Genomic DNA, 24,553 nt, shown 5'->3' with positions numbered 1-24,553 from the left:
CAAGGACGCAGTTTGGTTGCAGAGATTGTGTTCAAGTATGTGGTTAGTACACTGAGTTATAAAGATATCTTATGACAACCGAAGTGCAATTTTCTTGGCAAAGATTCCTGCTTATCATTCAAAGACAAAGCACATTGATGTTGAATATCACTTTATGATAGATATGGTTGAAGGCAAAAAGGTGGTGTTCGTAAAGGTGGACACTTTGACGAATACTACAGATACATTGACAAATTTTGTGAGCACTGGTAAGTATTTTTGGTGTAAACAATGGCCATTACAAGGTTGGACCAATAACTAAGCTCTCATGTGACCCCCTGTGTGGAAAAGAAAACAATAAGTGGGAAAATGTTGGGGTGCATGTTATATTCTTTCCACAACTAGTCGCACGAGCGGGGTGGTCACAACCCCCTGTATTGGGAAGTTTCAGGGGGACGATAGCCCCCTTGTACAAGGCCTGGTGCGGACCTACCTATGGTTTTCGGCATGATGGTTTTTTTGCGCATGGTATTTGTAGATCCGGTCAAGAGAACTACGATTATGTTCTAAGCCATGGTTAATGGATTAGGGTTTATGAATGCTTCGACATGTATATATATATATATGTATTGTAACATTGAAAGAAACATAATGAAAAATCAATCCATTGTATATTTTCTATATTTTAAAAATTCATTTGTAGGTAATCTCTGTACAAGGTTAAAACCTACAGACTCTGTGTTTTCTATTTGGAATTGGGAGGTAATGGACACTTAGAAGTCATTGACTTTTTTCTCAAGGTTATCGACCTTCTCGACAGCGCTTTCCATAGCGATAACTTGAGACCTGGTATCAAGCATACACTAGCCCTGGTCAAATTTTGAGCTTACTTAAGAGTAGTATGGTTGCAAAGAGAGCAAACTCAAGAGTCAGTGACGTGGGTCACTTGAAACTGCATCAGGGAAATTTTGGGACTGCTTGAAAATAGGGGGCTTACAAATTAATGGTACCACTACAACCAACGCGTCATCTTAAATCTTATGGGCTAGGTCCCTTGCAAGCCTCTCGAGATGGCCCCCAGTGGATTTTACTCCCAGCTGATCAACATTATGGTGGCCAAATTCTAGAAAGCTTGATATTGTCAAATACCTTGCAAAAATCTAGAAAGCTTGCTACTGCGATAGCTTGAGACCTGGTATCGAGCATACACTAGCCCTGGTCAAATTTTGACCGACCTTAAGAATAATATGGTTGGAAAGAAGGCAAACTCGAGAGTCTAGGACTTGGGTCACTTGAAGCCCCGTCAGAAAAATTTTGGGACTCCCTAAAAATTAGGGGCGTACAAATTAATGGTACCACTACAACTAGCGCGTCGTCTTGAATCTTACGAGCTAGGTCTCTTGCAAGCATCCCGAGATGGCCCCCAATGGATTTTTACTCCCAGCAAATCAATACTACAGTGGCCAAATTCTAAAAAGCTCGATACTGCGAGATTCTAGAAAGCTTGTTCGATCTGAGACTTTTGTGATCTATATTTTAAATAAATGTCATAAGAATATGGGACTCTTATCTTTACTTCCAAAAAAATTGTGTCTAGGGCTTTGACAAAACTCTCTATCAATACTCGTATATTCTCTACAATATCCATCCTTATGTCCATATAGTTATGACATGCTTAACAATAACCATAGAATGTGTTTTCATAACTAGGTGTACAAGGTGATGATCTTCTAAAGGTGCCCCGTCGTTGAGAATATCCAAGGCTTTGTTGCTCTCCACTTTTGGATGCTCTTCTATGATTTGGCGCCTTGAATGCATCATCTTGACTTTTTTAGGCATTGGTCCTCCAACTTTCATTGTTAGTTGATTTATGCAAAAACTTTAATGTTGGGCTTCTCTTCATTTTTTGCACGAGGCTTCTTTTCTTCTTTGACATGTGACTTGTGTTCATCTTTGGCATGAGGCTTCTCTCCATGTTCGTCATGTGACTTCTCTTCATCTTTGAATTATTCATCCTTGCAACATGACAACTCACCGACATATCCAAGCCATGTCATGATAAGTGATGATCTTTGGCAATTGAGAATATCATCAAGGACCTGCGAGCTCCTCGATCTTTGATTCAGCGTGTCCAATTCTACTGTCAAGGTGAAAATTTCTTATTCAAAGATTTTATAATCCTCTTCCTTATACTTCATTTTACGTCTTAAGACTTCCTCAGTGCTTTTGGCCTCAAGTTCCCTCTTCAAGGAGGTGATCCAACTTGTTCAATTTATTTGGCTTTTCTTTTTCCATGAGCTGGTTTGTCAAGGTGTTTTCCCTATTGTTTGCCTCTTGGAGCATGTTTTTGAGGGTCAATTCCTTATTTGCTTCATCAAGTTCACAATCATTTTTTGGCGATTGTTGGTTTTTATTTTGATCCTAAAGTTGGTTGATTTTAACTACGAAACATCTCCAGTTATCGTATATCTTTGTCTTCTCGGCCTGTAGCTCTCCATGTTCTCGACTAAGAATATTATAATTTCCTTTGATCATATCCCTGTCCCATTTGAATTTTTGAAGTTTTTCTTTGAGGGAATTAACATCTTCGAGATCAACAACCATCTTATCTTCAACTACAATGTCCATCAATCAATTTTGAATGTCACAAATCTGCCTTCAAGTGGTTAAGCTTCAAACAAAGAACCTGCTCTGAAACCAATTGTTGGGAATACTAAGAGAGGGATGAATCAATATTTCCTAAATTTTATAGGATTAGTTAATTTTTCCTTTCAAACATTCAGAGCATCAAACAAACTGGGAACATCACCACATCAATACACATGAGATTTTGCTCAACAAGCATTGTTATGTATGGTTTACATACAAATTTACCATTTGAACAAGAAGTACAAGACTCCCCAAAGGTTTTACTAACAAAGCTGGAAGGAAGAAATTGCACCCCGAATTAGTTTGGGCTCCCGTACCAAGGACAATAACCCAACCCCAACAACACTTTGTTCCACAAGTTGCACTTCCCTACTACACTCTCACCACCACTGTTGCTACTGTCACATATGTTGTCACTGCTACCACTACCACTGTTGCTACTGTCACATATGTTGTCACTGCTACCACTGTACACTATCAATGATTAAATTGTCACTTCATCTGTCCACTGCCATTAATGTTATTGTCACTTCTACTACCACTATTGTTGTTACTATTACTATTATCCACTGCCCACTGCCATTAATGTTATTGTCACTTCTACTATTATCCAGTTACTATTACTATTACTATTATCCACTGCCACCGCTGCCCCCATGCTTTTCTGTATTATCACTGCCTACTTCCCTTATTTCTACTCCTTGTTACTACCATCCTTTTCTGTATTATCACTGCCTACTTCCCTTATTTCTACTCCTTGTTACTACCACTATCATTGGACTTCACTGCTACCCTTAAGATACATGGACCCTATCAGCCAAATAGATATCCATAGTGTTTAGAAATAAAAATCTTCTAGATTATTCACTAGCAATTAAGTCAATATTTGGAAACCAATCAATATGGATGATCACCAAAATATAAATAAAATAAAATAAAATCTTATCTAAAAAAAGATGTTAGATAAGGAAAGCTGTAGAAAAAGTTCATCATTTTAACACAAGTATACAAGTATCGAAGACAGATCTAATCTAGCCATTTTGGAACATCGTAGAGATGCATCAATGGCTCCGAATTTTGACCATCTCTAACGTGAGATGCACCAATGGTAAGTTGTCGTAGATATGCATCAATGGTTCCAAATTTTGACCATCTCTAACGCGAGATATAATGGTTCCGAATTCCCCCTATTTAATTCAAATTCTCCATTCATGTCTCGATGATGACATGAATCAATGGTTCCGAATTCCCCCTTAAGTTCAAATTCTCCATTCATGCCTCGATTATGAACAACAACAGAGTCTTAATCCAAAAGAGCATTATACTTGACTACATGATATCTATTTTATGAAAAAAATTATGGCGATGTTCTTCAATAGGGAAGCAGAATTGCTCTTTTCAAGTTATTTTTCAGTGTTGCAATTCAAGCTTATGACAGTATATAATATTTGGGGTTCTATTTGGTCTTTTTGAACATATTGATGGACTATTGACTTGCTGGTTGCTATCTATTTCCTAAAACAAATCCAGCTTGTCTTTTGAATGTGTATAGTGCATTATTGTTTATACGGTCATTATGTGAACAATTACATGCAAATTTTAAACTTAAAAAGCTCAACTCAATATGTATCTGAATACTAAAAAAAATAAAAAACAAACGATTATGTAATAATGATGAAACCCAAAGGAAGCGCTATCGAGACTAACTGAAGCTTTCACAGTATTTTGACAAACTGAAATTTTAACAGAATTTTCTATAAAAGACTTCGTAAATCCAGATTTAAATACCAACCATTTCTTAAGTTAAGATTTACAAAGTGTCTTTTCCGTGGTTAGTAGATCCAGACTTAGTAGATCTATATTTATATTTACAAGCAGACCTAGTAGATCTATATTTACAATCTATCTCAAGTTAAGATTTACCAAGTGTCTTTTCAGTCTTAAGTTGAGATTTACCGAGTGTAAATCCAGACTTAGTAGATCTAAAATTCAAGATTTAGTTTACCAATTTACATTAAGTATATTTACAATCTCTCTTAACTAGATTTACAGTATCTTTTTAGTACTTAGTAGTATCTTTTCAGTACTTAGTAGATCCAGAACTCAAGATTTACAGGTGTCTTTTCAGTACTTAGTAGATCCAGAGTTAATATGGATCTACAATCTCTCTTAATTCAAGACTTACCAGTGTCTTTTCAATACTTAGTACATCCAGACTTAGTTAATCCAGAGTCGGGTATATTTACAATCTATCTTAACCGAGTTAAATTTACCAAGTGTCTTTTCAATACTTAGTTAGTACATCCAAACTAGACTTAGTAGATCCAGAGTTAATATAATTCTAGGCTAGTTTCATCCCCCTTGATCTCACTAGTACATCCAGACTAGACTTAATCTCACTAGTAAGTCCAGACTAGACTTAATAGATCCAGAGAATATAATTCTAGGCTAGTTTCATCTCCCTTTTATCTCACCTTTAAATAAGCTAATCCACATAAATAATTCTAGGCTAGTTTCATCTCCCTTTTATCTCACCTTTAAATAAGCTACTCCACATAAATACCAATACCAGAGTCAATATCATGAATAATACCAACATTTTTTAAAATTTTCATTTTTATTATTACTTTACTTTTTCATTAGAGTTTTTTTTCATTACATTACCAAACTTCCAGCATATTGAGCTGGGGCGTAAGAGAAGCATTTCTAGTATATTAAAGTTATTTCTATTCATTATAATACAAAACATTTCTAGCATATTGCACTGGGGCGTGAGAGAACCCATGAAACATTTCCAGTATATTGGGACATTTCTAGTATATTGCACTGGGGCGTGAGAGAACCAATGAAACATTTCCAGTATATTGGGACATTTCTAGCATATTGCACTGGGGCGTGAGAGAACCAATGAAACATTTCCAGTATATTGGGACATTTCTAGCATATTGCGATCTACCAAACACAGAAATAGAACGCAATATACCAAACACAGAAACAGTATATTGCGTAAAACAATGGATCTACCAAAAACAGAGAAATAGTATATTGCACTGGGTCGGGAGAGCACCTACAGGTAAAAAAGATAGATCTACCAAACATGAAGAAATAGATTTAATAACCAAGGTTCATAACAACGCACAAAAACATTTTTAGTATATTTCGCTGGGATTCATAGGTAAAAAGATGGATCTACCAAACATAGAGAAATAAATATAATAACTAACCAAGATTCATAACAACACACAAGAACATTAAATTACAAAACATTTCTAGTAAATTTCGCTGGGGCATGAGAGAACCTATGAAACATTTCTAGTATATTGCGCTGGGGCGTAAGAAAAGCAGTTCTAGTATATTAAAGATTTCTATTCATTATATTACAAGACATTTCTGGCATATTGCACTGGGGCATGAGAGAACCTATGAAACATTTCCAGTATATTGGGACATTTCTAGTATATTGCACTGGGTCGTGAGAGAACAAATGAAACATTTCCAGTATATTGGGACAATTCTAGTATATTGCGCTGAGGCAGGAGAGCACCCTATAAGTAAAAACATGGATCTACCAAACACAGAAATATTATATTGCACTGGGTCGGGAGAGCACCTACAGGTCAAAAAGATAGATCTACCAAACATAAAGAAATAAATTTAATAACCAAGGTTCATAACAACGCACAAAAACATTTAAATTACAAAACATTTTTAGTATATTTCGCTGGGGGTTCTCATAGGTAAAAAGATGGATCTACCAAACATGGAGAAAAAAATATAATAACCAAGGTTCATAACAACCTACGAACATTAAATTACAAAACATTTCTAGTATATTTCGCTGGGGCGTGAGAGAACCTATGAAACATTTCTAGTATATTGCGCTGGGGCGGGAGAGCACCTATAGATAAAAACATGGATCTACCGAGGTTAATAACAACACACAAAAACATTAAATTACATAAAGCATTATATAACAAAGGTTAATAATACAAAGAGGCACAAAAATTCTCTTCAAGGGTAGGGATTTCACTTTGTTCTGCAGCTTCATACAGAGCTCTGCAACCTCAATTGCAGTAATCTTCATACGGAGCTTGAACTGAGCTCTGTAACTTTAATTGCTGTGAGCTTCATACAGAGAATGCACCGAGCTCGGCAACTTAAATTGTAGGGAGCATCATATAGAGATTCCACTGATCTCCGCAAGCCTTGCGACATGTAGTCTGGAAAATTTAAATTCCATCTCTACTTATGTATATGCATTACTGAATTAAATTACATCCCACCACCAACAGAAGCATGTACATTATCCAATTAAAATACCATCCATGACTGCAACGTTTAAATTACTGAATTAAATTACATCAGTAAGTTCATTTTAAAATAATTACATCCCATCCCTTAAGGCAGTATTTATATTTTTTAATCAAATCACATCTCTAATTGAAACTTTTAACCTGTGTAAGAGAAAATTTAGAGATCAAAGAGATCAAAATTCCTTCCCTGACTGCAGCATATCCAATATTGAATTGAATCGAAACATGGAAACACTACATAGTAAATTTTGCTACTCTAGTAGATTCTTCTAAATTATAACCTCAGCAGCATATCCAATATTGAGTTGAAGCGAAACATGCAAACACTATAGTAAATTTTGCTACTTTGGTAGATTCTTCTAAAATATAACCTCAGCTCATCCATATCTACTACTCCCCTACAATAATCTCTTGCAGGGTATATCCATTATTGAATTGAAGCGAAGTAAAAAAAACACTGAATTTCGTGACTCGAATAGATTCTTCAGAAAAAAACCTCTAATAGATTCTTCATAAAATAACCTCAGCTTATTCGTATCTCCAACCACCCTACAACAATCTCTTGCACGTTATATTCGTTATTGAATTGAAGGCTGAAGAGAATATGCAAACACTATTTCTTTACTCTAGCATATGCATTATTGAAACAAAATATAAAATCACTGTTTTGCTAACTGGTTAAAATCTTCATAAATACTCCTCCCCTACAACATTCACTTACACTAGTTGAAAGATAATGAATGCAATTAATCAAAAAATTCAGTAACTTCCCTCAACAAAGCCAATGAACATCCAAACTATTGACAGGATACGTTCGCCAATATAAAAGTTTCATCAACTCCCCCAGAGATGCGAAAACCAATACAAATATTGACCATCTCTCAGTAACTCCCATCAGCAATCTCTTGAGGGCATAGGAAAAGCCAATGAATATCCAAAATATTGACAGGATAAGCAAGCCAATGAATGCATAGACATAGTAATTTCAGAGCCCAACTTAAATTTCACCAAAGATTATTGGCATATATAGCCTCCAAAAAAGTAGCACAACATTTTCAACTACATTCACTTATCACATAATAGCAGATTGATTCACATAACAGATAGCATAGTCCTTATATTAAATGAAATAGCATAGCACTACCGACCACGTAGTACTTCGACTGACCAACGAACAAAGTGGAAATTATAACCTGAAACTAAACACACAAACAGCACATAGACATAGAAACATAAACAGTACTTATCCACGACAAGCAGGACGACAACTGAACATCACCAGACCATCATTGACACATAAGAGCCCATCCACCTAAAAGCCGCCACGGAGACGGAGAACCAGGTGAAGGGTCGACTCCTTCTGAATATTATAATCGGCCAGAGTACGACCATCTTCTAACTGTTTACCGGCAAAGATCAACCTCTGCTGGTCAGGCGGAATTCCCTCCTTGTCCTGGATCTTAGCCTTCACATTGTCAATGGTGTCCGAGCTTTCCACTTCCAGAGTAATTGTTTTACCTGTAAGGGTTTTTACAAAGATCTGCATCCCTCCTCTTAGACGAAGCACCAGATGCAGGGTTGACTCCTTTTGAATGTTTTAGTCAGCCAAGGTCCTACCATCCTCCAGCTGCTTACCAGCGAAGATAAGCCTCTGCTGGTCTGGCGGAATGCCTTCCTTGTCCTGGATCTTGGCCTTGACGTTATCGATGGTGTCCGAGCTCTCAACTTCCAACGTAATCGTCTTACCTGTTAGGGTTTTGACAAAGATCTGCATGCCACCCCTCAGACGGAGGACCAGGTGCAAGGTGGATTCTTTCTGGATGTTGTAATCGGCAAGGGTTCTCCCGTCCTCGAGCTGCTTTCCGGCAAAGATTAAACGCTGCTGGTCAGGTGGAATGCCCTCTTTGTCCTGGATCTTGGCCTTGACATTATCAATGGTATCAGAGCTCTCAACTTCCAAAGTGATCGTCTTTCCAGTGAGGGTTTTAACAAAAATCTGCATACCACCCCTCAAACGGAGGACGAGATGCAGGGTTGATTCCTTTTGAATATTGTAGTCTGCCAGGGTTCGGCCGTCTTCGAGCTGCTTTCCGGCAAATATCAGACGCTGCTGGTCAGGCGGGATCCCTTCCTTGTCCTGGATCTTGGCTTTTACATTGTCAATGGTATCCGAGCTCTCAACTTCCAGCGTTATCGTCTTACCGGTGAGGGTCTTGACGAAGATCTGCATGCCACCCCTCAGACGGAGGACAAGATGCAGCGTGGATTCCTTCTGGATATTGTAGTCTGCCAGGGTTCGGCCGTCTTCGAGCTGCTTTCCGGCAAATATCAGACGCTGCTGGTCAGGTGGGATTCCTTCCTTGTCCTGGATCTTGGCTTTTACATTGTCAATGGTATCCGAGCTCTCAACTTCCAACGTTATCGTCTTACCGGTCAGGGTTTTGACGAAGATCTGCATGCCACCCCTCAAACGGAGGACAAGATGCAGCGTGGATTCCTTCTGGATATTGTAATCGGCAAGGGTTCGGCCATCTTCCAGCTGCTTTCCAGCAAATATCAGACGCTGTTGGTCAGGGGGTATGCCTTCCTTATCCTGGATTTTTGCCTTTACATTGTCAATGGTGTCAGAGCTCTCGACTTCAAGAGTGATGGTCTTGCCGGTAAGAGTTTTGACAAAGATCTGCATCTTGAAAGCGTAATAACACTACTGAAGACCTGCAAATAAACAATTTCAATATTTCAAAGTCTTGAACAGATATCAATGAGTCAGGAATATTACAAGCTCGAGATAACAAGAAATACAGAGACGAAAGAATTACAAAAAGAAAATATCAGACATAAAGAAAATTTTCAGACATATAAAAACAATGAAGTGCCTAAATTATCAAAATTTTTGCTAATCATAAAATTTCTGCAAAAGCAACGGCAATATGTCATTCACAGGGGATAAAAAAAAAACCCTTTAACAAGCGAGACATCCGCAAAAAAACAAAGGCCCGATAGAAGTGCACAGAAACCCCCATAAAGATTTTCTACAGAAAACATATCGTAACCTAATCAAAATACAGGGCCGAGACAAAAGCACAGAAACCCTCCCAAATATCGCAATCTAATCAAAATAAAAGGCCGAGACAAGAGCACAGAAACCCTCACAAAGGCTATATACAGAAAACATATCGCAACCTAATCAAAATAAAGCACGGGTCAAAGGACCATGATTGCAAAACGAAAATTGAAATACACAAACCACAGAAAATACTGCAAAGCAAAGGGCAATGATTGCAAAACGAAGAGCCTGTTAATATTCTTTGCAAATAAATACAGAAACTTAAAATTCCATACCTGTTTCAGAAAAAATAGCTGAACTTATCAGAATTCGCAAACGCCGGAGAAGATATGAAGAATCAAGCAGAGTGGGTTGTATTTATAGAAGAGATGGGATTGAAAAACAGTGGGTTGTATTCACAAAAGAAAGGCGGATTTGGAAAACGGTGTGCTGTATTTTTATTATTATTGTTTTAAATGGATGGAGTGGTTTCATGGATAATTTGATAGATTTATTTGTGGGTAAGGGTTTTCAATAAAAAACGGTTGGTTGCTATTTTTAATTTTTTTAATTTATGGAGGAGGTTTCATGCTTCGGATGGGATAATTTGATAGATTTATTTGTGATCAAGGGTTTTCAATCAAAATATTAATATATTTGATCAATTATTTATATCACTTTTAAATAATATAGTTGTATTTATGTGATATTTATGTTAAGATGTTAATAAAGTATGAATAAAAGTTTTATTTTTACTTCTTTTAAATATATTTTTTATTAATTTGATTTAAAAATGGTTAAAAATTAATTTGATCACAGGAGACGTTTGAGATTGAGGACCACATATCTAGCACTTTAGCTTATCCTAGACTTTTCTCCTAGCTGCATGTTCTATTATATTTTATATTTTATAGGCATGCCTTTTGTTTTATCAAGATGGTTGTATTTTTTCAAAACAATGTACTATTTGTATGGTTGTGTTTTTTCAAAATAGTGTATTTTTTTTTTAGTATATATAAAATGTAATTTTCAAATTTTTTAATAAAAATTAAGATATTTTTTGGGAAAAAATAAAAATAAAAAATTGATAAAAAAATTATCATTTTATTATAAATTTTAAAATAAAATATTTAAATACTCTTATCAAATAAAAATTAAAATTTACTTAGTTTGGAAGGTTTGTTCATTTTGTGGATATTGGATTAAATTTTCTTGACACCTTTAAAGTCAAGCGTAGTAGCTGAACCGACAAGAAGTGATCCCTTCGGGTGGATTTGCCTAGTACCATAGCAATCACTAATCTCCGAAATTCATGGAGTACATAGAAAAAAATAAAAATAATTAAAATTCACTTAAATTAATATCAAAAATTAATTGTAAAATTGGATTTTGTTTCTATTAATTATTGGCTTTTATGGTAAATTTGTTTGTGGTGATTGTTTAATTGTGAGTGGTAATAATTCAATTGAATTCTATATATGTTAGTTATTAAATATGTAGGTATGGGGTGCCAAGTGTAAGGTTATCTTGTTTTATTTCATCATGGTATGTGCAGAAAATACTTTCAAATGGCAATGGTGTAAAGTTATAAGCAAATAGGTAAAGGTATTTGCTTTATTTCACGGGTTTAGGGAAGCCGCAGAAAATACTTTCAAATGGTGATTGGGTGAAGTTACAAGCAATTAGGTAAAGGTGTGTGTTATATTTCAAAGGGTTGAGGGTCATGGATGATAAACATATCAAAAATGTAATTGTTAATAAGGTTTCAACTCTAATTATTAAATCAGTGCTCAAAGTCTCCCTTGCAAGCAATGATACTCTAATAAAAATAACCAAATGAATCAAGAAAGAAGTTGCTTAGTTCAAAAGTGTTGAGTTCTACCATGTCCTCCAAATGCTTAACCATCACACTCATTGCATTGTCAATAAGGCCACCCTTCTAGAATGTGGCATTGAGGTTAAAAAGGAGGAGGGTATTTTTCTCTATCCCTTGAGTTCCATTTCAGTCATCATTATGCATAGCTCTTACATGCCAAGTATTTGGCACAATATCCCGCTTGAGGTGGTCAATTATCAAAGTCTATGACAAAGGTGCATTCACTCTGCAGACACCTTTGTTGGAAACTTAACTAAACTAAGAGGGGGGTGAATCAATTTAGTACATTCATAGACATTAAATTTTGATTTCGTTTCAATGATTAACTCAACTATTGAATAAGCAACATACAACTTATGAACAACAAATTTAATATATAACCAACATTTAATAAGTAAACCACAGTATAACAACTTTCATGAAAGCATAAAATCAGCACGCATAAACATCACATGTGGACACCAGATATAAGTGGAAACCCATAAAGGGATAAAAACCACGACTTTGATATTGTTGTGATGCAAAGGCAAACTCCAACTCCCTTTATACATCTTATTTATGTAGACTCCAACCTACAGGAGGTTGCTACTTGTATTGTCCTACTTGATCCTATCATGCCAATTTTGATTAGCATTTAATTAACCTGAAAATACTAACTTATAATTAATACATACCTACACTTGTGAAGTTGTAATTGTATTTTACTCATATGACTTTTATTATTTGTTATTATTCAATTCCCAAGGTGTATTCTCAAATTTACTTTTGGATAAGATATGGTCTTCTCCAATTTATTTCTAAATTAAATACACATATTTCAATTCTCAAGGTGTCTTCTCAAATTTATTTTGGGATAAGATATGGAAAAGAAAGTCAATATCATTAATTTAAAAGGATTGGGTGTTGAGATTGCAACAAGATGATGGAGCTTAGTGAAAAGAGTCGCCTTCACTAAGTGGGCCCGCAGGCTATTTTTGGCGCAAGTCTATTTTTAGACTATGTCTATTTTTAGACACATGGATCATGTCTATGTTTATGGATGATTGATCAAGTTGGGAAAAATAGATGGACTTCTATTTTTGATGAAAGTGTGAGTGATCACAGTGTGAGTGATCAAGTCTATTTTTAGACTAGCTGTCAAAAATAGAAAAGTCAAATATTATTATCTCACAATAATATTTGGACTATAAACTTAATCTTATTCTCTTGGAGCACTTCAGTTTGAGCTACGGAAGTGGCACATGCAGCTGTCAGAAGGAAATTCGTTTTTCTTATGAGTCAGTTGAGTTGTTGCATGCATGACTTCAGTTAGAACTCAAGTGAGTTGATTTTAGTGGACTGGAGGTACAGTTGATGGAGTTGTGTTCAGTTTAACTTAGTTAAACTGGTTGTAGTTAGTCTAACTGCAGATAGACTAATGATGAGTTGTTAAACTAATTATTAACTCATAATACAACTAAAGAATACATCAGTTAACTCAGTTGCATGTCAGTGCATGTTCAGTTCAACAGGGACAGGTGGTAGAGAATCAGATTGCTATCAGTTGTGACTATAGTTGTGCACCAGATCTTGCACAATCAAAGGATTGAGTATGCCAATGAGTTTGCTCACGTATTTGGCCCGCATTTTAGCCTTTGCTCACGTCCACAAAGAGTGAGTGACTATTTTGCAGGTGAAAATCGAGTTTGGGAAGCTATTCTCATCGGTTCTTGAGCAGGTATTGAGCAGTGGAGGCAGGCAAGCAGTGGAAGAGATTTGGAGATCAGATCTGAGCTGTATTGTGTGTAACAGAGGTTGAAATACTTGTGAGAAGTATTATGCTGTGTAATGTTACATGACTCAATCATTAATATACAGATAGTGTGGGGTTTTTAGCGCGATGCTTTCCCCGTGATACATATTGTGTTAATGTGTGAATGCTCTTGATGTTTTATTGTTATTGATGCTGCTATATTCTTGATCAACGTAGAGGAGATTATGTATTATACATGTTCCGCTTAAATTGTATGATCAGGATAATCTCTGTTGAATATGTGTTAAATTATTCAAAATTTCTACATGGTATCAGAGCTAGATAATTGTAGAAAAAGTTTCTACATGGTATCGGAGCAGCTTGATTTGTAGAAGAGATTTTTACAGGATATCAAGCGAGGGTTGATCGGAAGCAGTTGAGTTGGAGCTGGTGGAAATTCGAATTTGCAGCAGTGTTGTTGAAAATGTCTTTCAACGGATTGCAAATGTTATTCCAAAGCAAGAGCGACCTGGCGCTCAAGGATAAACTCAGTAACAATAAAGGTGAGAATGGATCTTCATCAAAGGTATCTGATGAAGAGAATTGCGCTTTGGCTGCCAAAGCAAAGAAGGGGAAGAACGAGAAAGCTTCTCATTCCGGTGCGAAAGGCAAGAAGCAGGATATGTCCAAAGTGAAGTGTTTTCACTGTCACCAGCATGGACACTATGCCACAAATTGTCCGCAGAAGAAGAAGAACAAGCAAGCTGCTGGATCTGCAGGGGGAGAGGCTTTAGCTTCTCAGTTTGAGCTTGATTTTTCATTGATCGCATGCTTGGTTTCAAGTGTGATGGGATCAGTATGGTTCCTGGACAGTGGTGCGTCTTTTCACATGACGGGAGATAGAGATTTGTTCTCTGATCTGGAGGACAAAGATCTTGGAGTGCACATCGAGATGGGCGATGATGGTAGATACAATGCGACCGGTATCGGTACCATTTCCTTTGAGAGGGAGTCTGGTAAGCCCTTTGTATTGAAGGAAGTCTTGCATGTTCCAGGATTGAAGAAGAATCTCATCTCAGTGGCGATGTTAGAAGACAAGGGGTATGATGTTGTTTTCAGCGAGGGAAAGGCCTTCCTGCGCAGCAAGACAACTGGTGAGACCTGGAAGATAGGGGTTCGAGTGAGGAACCTTTATCAGTTGCATGTAGATGGATGCGCAGCAATGGCAGGCAAGGCAAAAGGATTGGTGAGCCGGGATGATGGCGAGTTGTGGCACAGGAGATTGGGTCACCTTCACCATGGAGCCTTGAAGATACTGCAGCAGATCACTACAGGGCTTCCTAAAGGCACACTTGCGCAGTCAGATCAGTGCAAGGGCTGTACTTTGGGGAAGTTTGTGAAAGCCACCTTTCACGAGAAGGATAGTCGCGCCACGACGATCCTTGAGAGAATTCACACAGACGTGTGTGGACCTTTCTCAGTTGCTTCGACAGCAAAACACAGGTATTATGTGATTTTTGTTGATGATTTCTCTCGTAAGTGCTGGATCTTCTTCATGCAGAAGAAGAGCGAGACATATTCAAAGTTCTGTGAATTCAAAGCACTGGTCGAGAAGGAGTCGGGGAAGAAGGTGAAGGCTCTTAGGAGCGATAATGGTGGTGAATACATCTCGGACGAGTTCAAGGATTTCTGCAAGGCAGAAGGGATTCGTAGAGAGCTCATAGCTCCCCATAACCCACAGCAGAACGGGGTAGCTGAGCGGAAGAACAGAACGATTGTGGGTGCTGCACGGGCAATGTTGCATGATCAGGGCCTACCCCTTCACTTGTGGGCGGAAGCATGCAATACAGCAGTTTATGTGCAGAACCGTTGTCCTCATAGGATACTTGGCATGAGTACACCCGAGGAGGCTTATTCTGGTAAGAAGCCTGATCTTTCTCATTTGAGGATTTTCGGTGCTAACGTTTACATGCATGTGACGAAGGATGCCAGAAAGAAGTTGGAGCCGACTGCAGAGGTTGGGATATTTGTGGGGTACACTGATACGCCCCACAACTATCGTGTGTATTTGCCAGACAGTGGTAAAACTGTTGTGCGACGGGATATAAAATTTCAGGAGGAGAAAGCCATGAAGTGTTCGCTTGAGAGGGAGCTACACTTGCATGCAGATGAGGAGCTATTAGTTCCTAAGGATGAGCTTCAGGACGTGGATCAGCCACAGGACGAGGTTCATGGAGTGGAAGAGACCACTCATGCAGCGCCAACCATCAGAGGGCGAAAGCGCTTGACAGAAGCTGAGCGACTGGCTCAAGATGCAGAGAAAGTTGTAGGACCACCTACAGCCCAACGCAGGCAGAGACAGTCACCGGATCGGTACACTGGATACATGGCTCTTATGAGCAAGTATGTTGTGACTGAGCCATCCTCTTTCGAGGAAGCTATGGAGGATCCCGCATGGGTAGACGCCATGGTGGAAGAGTATGATTCTATTGTCAGAAACAGTGCATGGGAGATTGTTCCTAGACCGGAAGGGAAATCAGTGGTGGGTTCGAGATGGATCTACAAAGTTAAGCAGGCAGCTGACAGGAGTGTGGAGAAGTACAAGGCAAGATTTGTTGCCCGAGGCTTTTCACAGATTGAGGGGATCGATTATGAGGAGACCTTTGCACCTGTCGCAAGGTATTCTTCCATACGGACGATTCTTGCTCTCTCAGCGCAGATGGGATGGCACATTCATCAGATGGATGTGAAGACTGCGTTCCTCAACAGAGTCATTGAGGAGGAGGTGTACATTGAGCAACCCGAAGGCTTTGAAGTCTTCAGCAGCGAGTCGCATGTGTGCAGGCTCAAGAGAGCACTGTATGGGTTGAAGCAAGCACCACGTGCTTGGTACACACGGATAGACAGCTATTTCACAGGACTTGGATTCTCCAAGAGCGAGGCGGATCCGAACCTATACCAGATTGTGGTGGAGGGTAAGTTGCTTATCATTGTACTGTATGTTGATGATTTGATTCTAACGGGTGATGAGCTGTTGATACTGTCATGCAAGAAGGATCTTGCTACAGAGTTTGAGATGAAGGATTTGGGCCTCCTTCACTATTTCCTAGGATTGGAAATATGGCAGCGCAGTGGTGGACTGTTTGTTTCTCAGGGAAAGTATGCTCGGGAGATACTGGAGAAGTTCAACATGCATGGCTGCAAGCCTGTTGATACTCCTCTTCCTGGAGGTTGGAGGAAGGAGGATGCCACTTCGGGAGAAGAAGTGGATGCCACCGTTTATCGACAGTTGGTGGGGTCGCTGATGTATTTGGTCAATACACGACCTGATATATGCTATGCAGTTAACCAGCTTTCACAAGCTATGGTTAAGCCTACCAAGCTCTTCTGGAAGGCGAGCAAGCATGTATTGAGCCACTTGAGAGGCACATCGGGATATGGATCTTGGTATAGGCAGGAGGATGCAGAGTGGGTAGGGAGCCCAACGGACAGAAAGAGCACATCAGGAGGGGTCTTCAGTATCGGATCGACAGTAGTTTCTTGGTACAGCAGGAAGCAGAGATCTGTGTGGATGAGGATGATCTTGGTCGGGTTTTTCGGGTCCAAGCACATCAGGTACCATCATATCAGAGATTGTGTGCAGCGGAGGATCATGTTACTTTCATACATTCCAACGGAGGATCAGGATGCTGATATTCTGACGAAGGCTCTCACCAGGAGCAAATTCGAGTACCACCGAGGCAGGATAGGGGTTGCTGATAATCCATATCTCGTCGAGAGGGAGTGTTGAGATTGCAACAAGATGATGGAGCTTAGTGAAAAGAGTCGCCTTCACTAAGTGGGCCCGCAGGCTATTTTTGGCGCAAGTCTATTTTTAGACTATGTCTATTTTTAGACACATGGATCATGTCTATGTTTATGGATGATTGATCAAGTTGGGAAAAATAGATGGACTTCTATTTTTGATGAAAGTGTGAGTGATCACAGTGTGAGTGATCAAGTTTATTTTTAGACTGGCTGTCAAAAATAGAAAAGTCAAATATTATTATCTCACAATAATATTTGGACTATAAACTTAATCTTATTCTCTTGGAGCACTTCAGTTTGAGCTACGGAAGTGGCACATGCAGCTGTCAGAAGGAAATTCGTTTTTCTTATGAGTCAGTTGAGTTGTTGCATGCATGACTTCAGTTAGAACTCAAGTGAGTTGAGTTTAGTGGACTGGAGGTACAGTTGATGGAGTTGTGTTCAGTTTAACTTAGTTAAACTGGTTGTAGTTAGTCTAACTGCAGATAGACTAATGATGAGTTGTTAAACTAATTATTAACTCATAATACAACTAAAGAATACATCAGTTAACTCAGTTTCATGTCAGTGCATGTTCAGTTCAACAGGGACAGGTGGTAGAGAATCAGATTGCTATCAGTTGTGACTATAGTTGTGCACCAGATCTTGCACAATCAAAGGATTGAGTATGCCAATGAGTTTGCTCACGTATTTGGCCCGCATTTTAGCCTTTGCTCACGTCCACAAAGAGTGAGTGACTATTTTGCAGGTGAAAATCGAGTTTGGGAAGCTATTCTCATCAGTTCTTGAGCAGGTATTGAGCAGTGGAGGCAGGCAAGCAGTGGAAGAGATTTGGAGATCAGATCTGAGCTATATTGTGTGTAACAGAGGTGGAGATACTTGTGAGAAGTATTATGCTGTGTAATGTTACATGACTCAATCATTAATATACAGATAGTGTGGGGTTTTTAGCGCGATGCTTTCCCCGTGATACATACTGTGTTAATGTGTGAATGCTCTTGATGTTTTATTGTTATTGATGCTGCTATATTCTTGATCAACGTAGAGGAGATTATGTATTATACATGTTTCGCTTAAATTGTATGATCAGGATAATCTCTGTTGAATATGTGTTAAATTATTCAAAATTTCTACATTGGGGGTATTCATGGCATTGATGGTAGGTCGTTGAGGTAGATGAGAGGAAGAGACATAAAGGGAAGGAGAATGAGAAGAGAAGGGGGAGATCCTTGTTCTTTATTTTGGAATTGGAAGGTTTTATTTTGGGAGGAAGAATGTGGAGAAGGAGAAAGAGAAGGGAGAGAATGGAAAAAATAAAATAAAAAAATGAGAGAACTCAAACTTGGATCTATTGGAGAGTGTTGGTTTTAACTTGGACACACTATAGCTGGTTGGACTTGGGCTCGAAGGGTTAGGGAACCTGTGGAAGTTATTTGGGCTAGGAAATCATTCCTAGTTGGGTGGGAGGTAAATTCAGTCGAATAGCCAAGAGGAGCATCCCAATAGAGTCAGGAGCATCTCAACTGAGCCATTGGAATATGTATTATTCCATTTGTTGTTTTATTTATGTAAGTTGTTGTAAAATCGATTTTTTTACATGTTTAATATGTTGTTGATCAATTTTTACTTGTTTGATTTTATCAATTAAATGTAGAGTTATAAACATGTTATTTTTTTGTTATTGTAATTAAAATGAATGATAAATTTTGCCTAGTTAGAAGATCTAGGTTAGGTCTTCACATATGGTATCAGAGCCTAGATTCAAATATGGACCCAAAAAACACCCACCCACCTGCCAATCTTCTGTGCTCATAAGAAATTCACCTTGCAATCCAAAAAAAAATGAATTTATGTGGTTATAAGAAATTCACCCTACATTTAAAAAAAAATGAATTAACCGTATATTCAAGATATATGATTATGATATCTAGTATATTATGATGCCTGAGGTTCTTTTATTAGATCTGAGAGATTGGGTGTCTTTTAGTCTTGTTTGAGAAACTGTCATAACAAAAGCTTTCAAGTTCTTTTCTTGGACCTCAAAAATGGGGTGCCTTTTAATGTTATTTGAGAGATTGTCATACATAAATATGTCCATTTGGTAAATCATTTAGAGTATTCTTTCTATGGAGGGAGGAGAACAATAAAATTATAATATATGCTTTGTAAAGTTCAGATTATCGCCAAATTCATAAAACTAACAGTTGATAACCCAACATATCATTTAGAGTATTCTCTCTATGGAGGGAGGAAAACAATAAATTTGTAATATATGGTTTGAAAAGTTTAGATTTTCGCCAAATTCATAAAACTAACAGTTGACAACATGGATAAGTTGGGCCATAGTCACCAAGTGAGTTAGTTTTAGCTTGGCTGGGAATTTTCAAAAAGTGCATGAGTAGGAGAATGCTAGTCTAACAATTAGTGCATCAAATTTGTAAATCACCAAGGTGCACAAGGCATGGTGTTTGTTGGACATCAATCCACTAGAATAGCAACTTACAATGATATCAATGTGGCGTTGATTTGTCTTTCTTCTTCCTCAATATATTGAGATCCTTTCAATTTAACAAGGAATTTGTAATCATTGTTGGTTTATTGATTTATTGTTGTCATTTCACCACCATTGTCGAATAGACTAAATGCTGGAATGGAACAATGCAATTTGCCATATGTTTTTCCTTTTAGTTTTTTTGTTTCCTCATTTTAGATTTTTGAGATTACTGCTACTCCTATCATGTCATTGACATTTAGCCATTCTATTTATCATTATCGAATTCAATTTTATGTTGGCATTCTACTCAGTTAAATCCTACATTTCCATCTATAATATATAGACAACATTGCATTGCAGACATGCTCCAACAACATGTACAATTAGAAAAGTTATTGCACCTAATCACCCTATTGTTATGTGTGCCAAACTTTGACAAATAACCATATGTATATCAGGCAGTGACATACTTTGACAAATAACCATATGTATATCAGACAGTGACATACCCATATCCTCACTTTTAAGTGTGCCATGTCGACAAAAGTATTAGAAATTATTTACTTAAAAGAATAACAACCTATCATTTTTTTTTTACTTCTGAACTTCCTTTTCTCAGGAACACTATTTATTGTCGCAACACATTTTCCTTGAATTAATTACCTAAGTGATATTTTGATGTTATGAATTATTCCATGCTCTATTGTACAAAGGTGAAAATTTACTGGAAGAAAATTACATTTTTCCATGCTTGTTTAGTGGAGGGAAAGTGTATTAATGATCCTAATAGAGTAGATATTTAAAAGAAAAAATTGTTGGGAAAGAAAGGAGTGAGTGCAAAATTACGTGAGACAACTACAAAAAATTGACCAATTTTATAAATAGTTCAATGTTAAAATTACAAGCCAACATGCTCTTGGTGAATCTTTTCATGACAAATTTGATGCAATCAATTTATCATAAATGCAAGTGATCCTTTGTTTTTATTGAAAATGTGATTGATGCATATTTGCATATTTTCAACACTTTAAGGATTGATAATCATTCCTCATCATCCTGTATTTATTACCCATCTAAGCCAAATCCAAATAGCTCTTATTACATACCACATACATATTTATCTTTATATCTTTTTTCTTTTCTTTTTTTCGTGAGATACACATTCACGTTCTAGGAAATCTACTAGGACTACCATCGAGGGTAAATAGGATTATGCATAAGCTTGAGGCTTTGTCCATACAGGCCTCAAGGTGGTTGCTACAATAGTATACTTATTAAAAACATTACTCAGCACTTTAATTTACAATAAAATTTATATATACAAGTGAAGAACCTACCTCCAACACTAGCAAATGGTAAATATTAAAAACAAAAAAATGAAGAGCTTATATTTATATAAAGAAAAAAAAAGCTATCCTCATTTTACCTTTTATTCAATATAGGCCCTAATGTTTCCTCGCTCAAGAAAATAGAATACATTTTTAAGTAAAATTCATCCCAAAGGGATAGACAAATGTAATTCCAAGCTATAAAAATAAATAAATAATTAAAAGGAACAAGAGAGTCAAGTAATATTCACATATTTTCACAAACATTTCTCATCTTATTGAAAATTTTGTGCAAACTACACCAAATTCTGCTTATGAAACAAACTAGAATAAAAAAAATTGACTTTCACATGTTTGTCCAAACATTTCTCATCTTATTGAAAAATATGTAAGAACTACACCAAATTCTGCTTATGAAACAGACTAGAATAAAAAAAATGAATGTTCACATACTTGCCCAAACATTTATCATCTTGTTGAAAATTTGTAAGAACTACACCAAATTTTACTTATGAAATAAACTAGAATAAAAAAATTGAATTTCAGATATTTGTCCCAACATTTCTCATCTTATTGAAAAAATTGTAAGAACTACACCAAACTCTGCTTGTGAAACAAACTAGAATAAAAAAAATTGAATGTTCACATATTTGCCCAGACATTTATCATCTTGTTGAAAAATTTGTAAGAACTACACCAAATTCTACTTATGAAGCAAACTAGGACAAAAGTATAAAAGTTCACCCTGAACAGGAATGAATCTATGTGCCATAAATGCAATATTGGATTACTTAATCCAATTATTAGAATAAAGAAATTGCACCTTTGGCAGAAGTTTAATATTATATTACTGCACTAGATAAAAATCTATAGTTTCAGTGTGTTTCTCAAAATTTCACACACTGTGTTCTTCCCCATAATCCACTAAGTAGAAAAGCTCTCAAACCCTGCAAAAACACAGGCAAAGAAAGTTAGTGTTAAAGAATTGCATAGAATTGTATCACACTATAGATCATAATGGAGCTTAGATGTCACATGAAAAATTGAAAGGTGAATCTTAAATTTGGTGCTTCTGATAGGATTGTTTTGCATGCGTCTCCTCCTTCCTTTGGTGCTCGGGTGGAGCTTCTCATTTCGAGTGTTAATGCTTTGAATGTTGATGGCTTGGCAACTTGTCACAAAATATCTCTTTCATTCTCCCTCTGCCAAAATTTACCCTGCATATCCACCATTTTTTTAACTGAAGTAGAAATTTTTGAGCTATAAACACCCAAAATAAGGCACCAGAACTGAGTAGAAATTTCAGAGTTGCAAATGGCCAAAATAAGGCACTACAACTATGTGTTAGAGTCCTATAGTGATAGGATTCATAATTTTGAATTGGCTAAGGTTAAGTCTTGTACTATTGTATATACCTTTGTTTTCTGCAAATGTTTTCCATATTAAAATTAAAAAATGTAAAGAGAGTATGTCCTAAAAGAAATATCAAAGGACAAGAAAAATAAGAAAAGATCAAAAAATACAAAAAATGAAAAAACATGAACCCCAAAGAAAAAACAGGTCATGAAAGTGTGCAAATCCAAGTGCCACTACTTTTTACTTTACTGTCATAAATAATGGGTGTGTGCAGCTTGTTATACATGCCACAATCCATGATAGTCAAACTGCTTAATCTTGACTATTTCATGCTTTGAATGTCATGTTTATAGTTAGAGAATAAAAATCTGACCAAATAGTTTAATCTTGCCAGATCGTTAGATAGGTAGAGAAATAAAAGGAGCTCACCATTTTAATCTGAGCCCTTGGAAGATATAAGGTTAGAAGTAGATAGCCTGTTTCATAAAAGAATAAAGGAAAGAAAAGGGTTTGCTAGCTTAAGTGCACCCACCAAAGTGAAGAAAAAATGTGAGGGTAGATAAAAGGGTAAGTAAAGAAAGGTTGCGGAAATACAAGTCATTTGGAGCATAAGCACTACTATCATGCCTAACTATGTGTTTCAAGTGTGCAGGGGCAGTTATCAATGAAAAAAGCATGCTTATAAGCTGATTTGCCTGACTCCCCCTTCATTGCATTTCACCCCCTCTATATACTCACTAATTTCCCTTTTACCCCTTCATGGCTTATGAAAACCCCTTCCCCCTCATTTTTACTCCTACCCCTTAGTTTCACACATTTCCTAGTGAAATACTCCTAAAATCCATTCCCCTAAGTGTGAAACCCATTTCCCCCTTTTAAAATCATGTTTTTCTTTCAATAATTACCCAAAACTCCTCTAAACCCTTTATCCTAACTCTAAAAACCCCCCACTTCACTAACTCCGCCACTTAACCATTTCCCCAACTAAACTCGAGTTTAACCCGCCACCTTGGTGAGGTAAACTAACCTCGCTACCCCCAAAATTCCACTTTAATTAAATCTGTGATTAAGCATGGGTTAATTACTCTAAACAATGATCAAAACCCATGGGTCCCGCTAACCTCCGCCCAATCGCCCGACCACGCAACTTTCCCATGCAATGGTCGTCCGATCATCCACCCCCAGATCCAACTGCCATCGCCCATATTGCGCTCGCGCGATGTCCGGCCTTTAACAGCCCAAGAGCACGTGATATGGGTGGTTTTGCTCGGGGCCCATTTGCCTGCGTGTCAGCCTCTAGCATAGATCGCGTTCCCTGGCAAGATACCACCCGACCCCCATAAGCGATGCAATAGCCTCCAAAAACCACCTCCCCACCAAAATGAAAACCAACATTGTTCATAAAACATTCATTTCCCACCATTTTTCCAACTTGTCGCGGTTAAAAGCCTTCTGACCCCCATTTTCACCCTTTTTCGCTCAATTTGCATTGTTGAACCTCTGAGGCTCCTGCGCATTACGAACTCCTGCGACCAGCTATCAACCATCAGAGCCTTCTGACACCACCATTGCACACCATCTTAGCTGCCAAAGCCCTCTGCAAACCCCAATTGAAAACCAGTTGCAACCCCGACTATAAATTCTAGGTATTTAAGCATTAAACTGTAAGTGTCCTCCCTCTAATGAAAGAACATTAAATTCTTAAAATAACTGAAAGAGTTTGATTAATTTCAATTTAAATTGAGAATCTCCGATTCCCAAAGTACCAGAACCCCAACCTGCAACCAGCTCGTACCCTACCCTGGTTATTCAATTACTCAAATTCCACTCCCAAAGCCATATAAAGCCAAATTTTCCACATTTTATCACAAAAATGGCTGCCCCAACCTCTTTGCATGTAAAACCAGTGACAACCCCTCACTTAGACATTGACCACCTGGCCGTGGTAGACAGGGATTTTCAAATCAAAGACA

General features: G+C 37.4%; 1 pseudogene across 1 annotated transcript in view; it reads right to left on the bottom strand.

Annotated features, from left to right (window-relative positions):
- Window positions 1–8,028: 8,028 nt before the first annotated feature.
- The window catches only part of LOC149172157 (polyubiquitin-like), a 107,904-nt pseudogene continuing 91,379 nt past the window's right edge, over window positions 8,029–24,553 (bottom strand). Inside the window, exon 4 of the transcript XR_016259070.1 lies at window positions 8,029–9,627. The product of XR_016259070.1 is annotated as a polyubiquitin-like (transcript). The remainder of the gene's footprint in view (window positions 9,628–24,553) is intronic.

This window comes from Pinus tabuliformis, chromosome 4_2 (assembly GCF_031772625.1).
Source record: "Pinus tabuliformis cultivar Carrire ecotype Pingquan chromosome 4_2, CPIR1, whole genome shotgun sequence".
Taxonomy (NCBI): domain Eukaryota; kingdom Viridiplantae; phylum Streptophyta; class Pinopsida; order Pinales; family Pinaceae; genus Pinus; species Pinus tabuliformis.
This window is presented reverse-complemented; position numbering and strand designations above follow the sequence as displayed.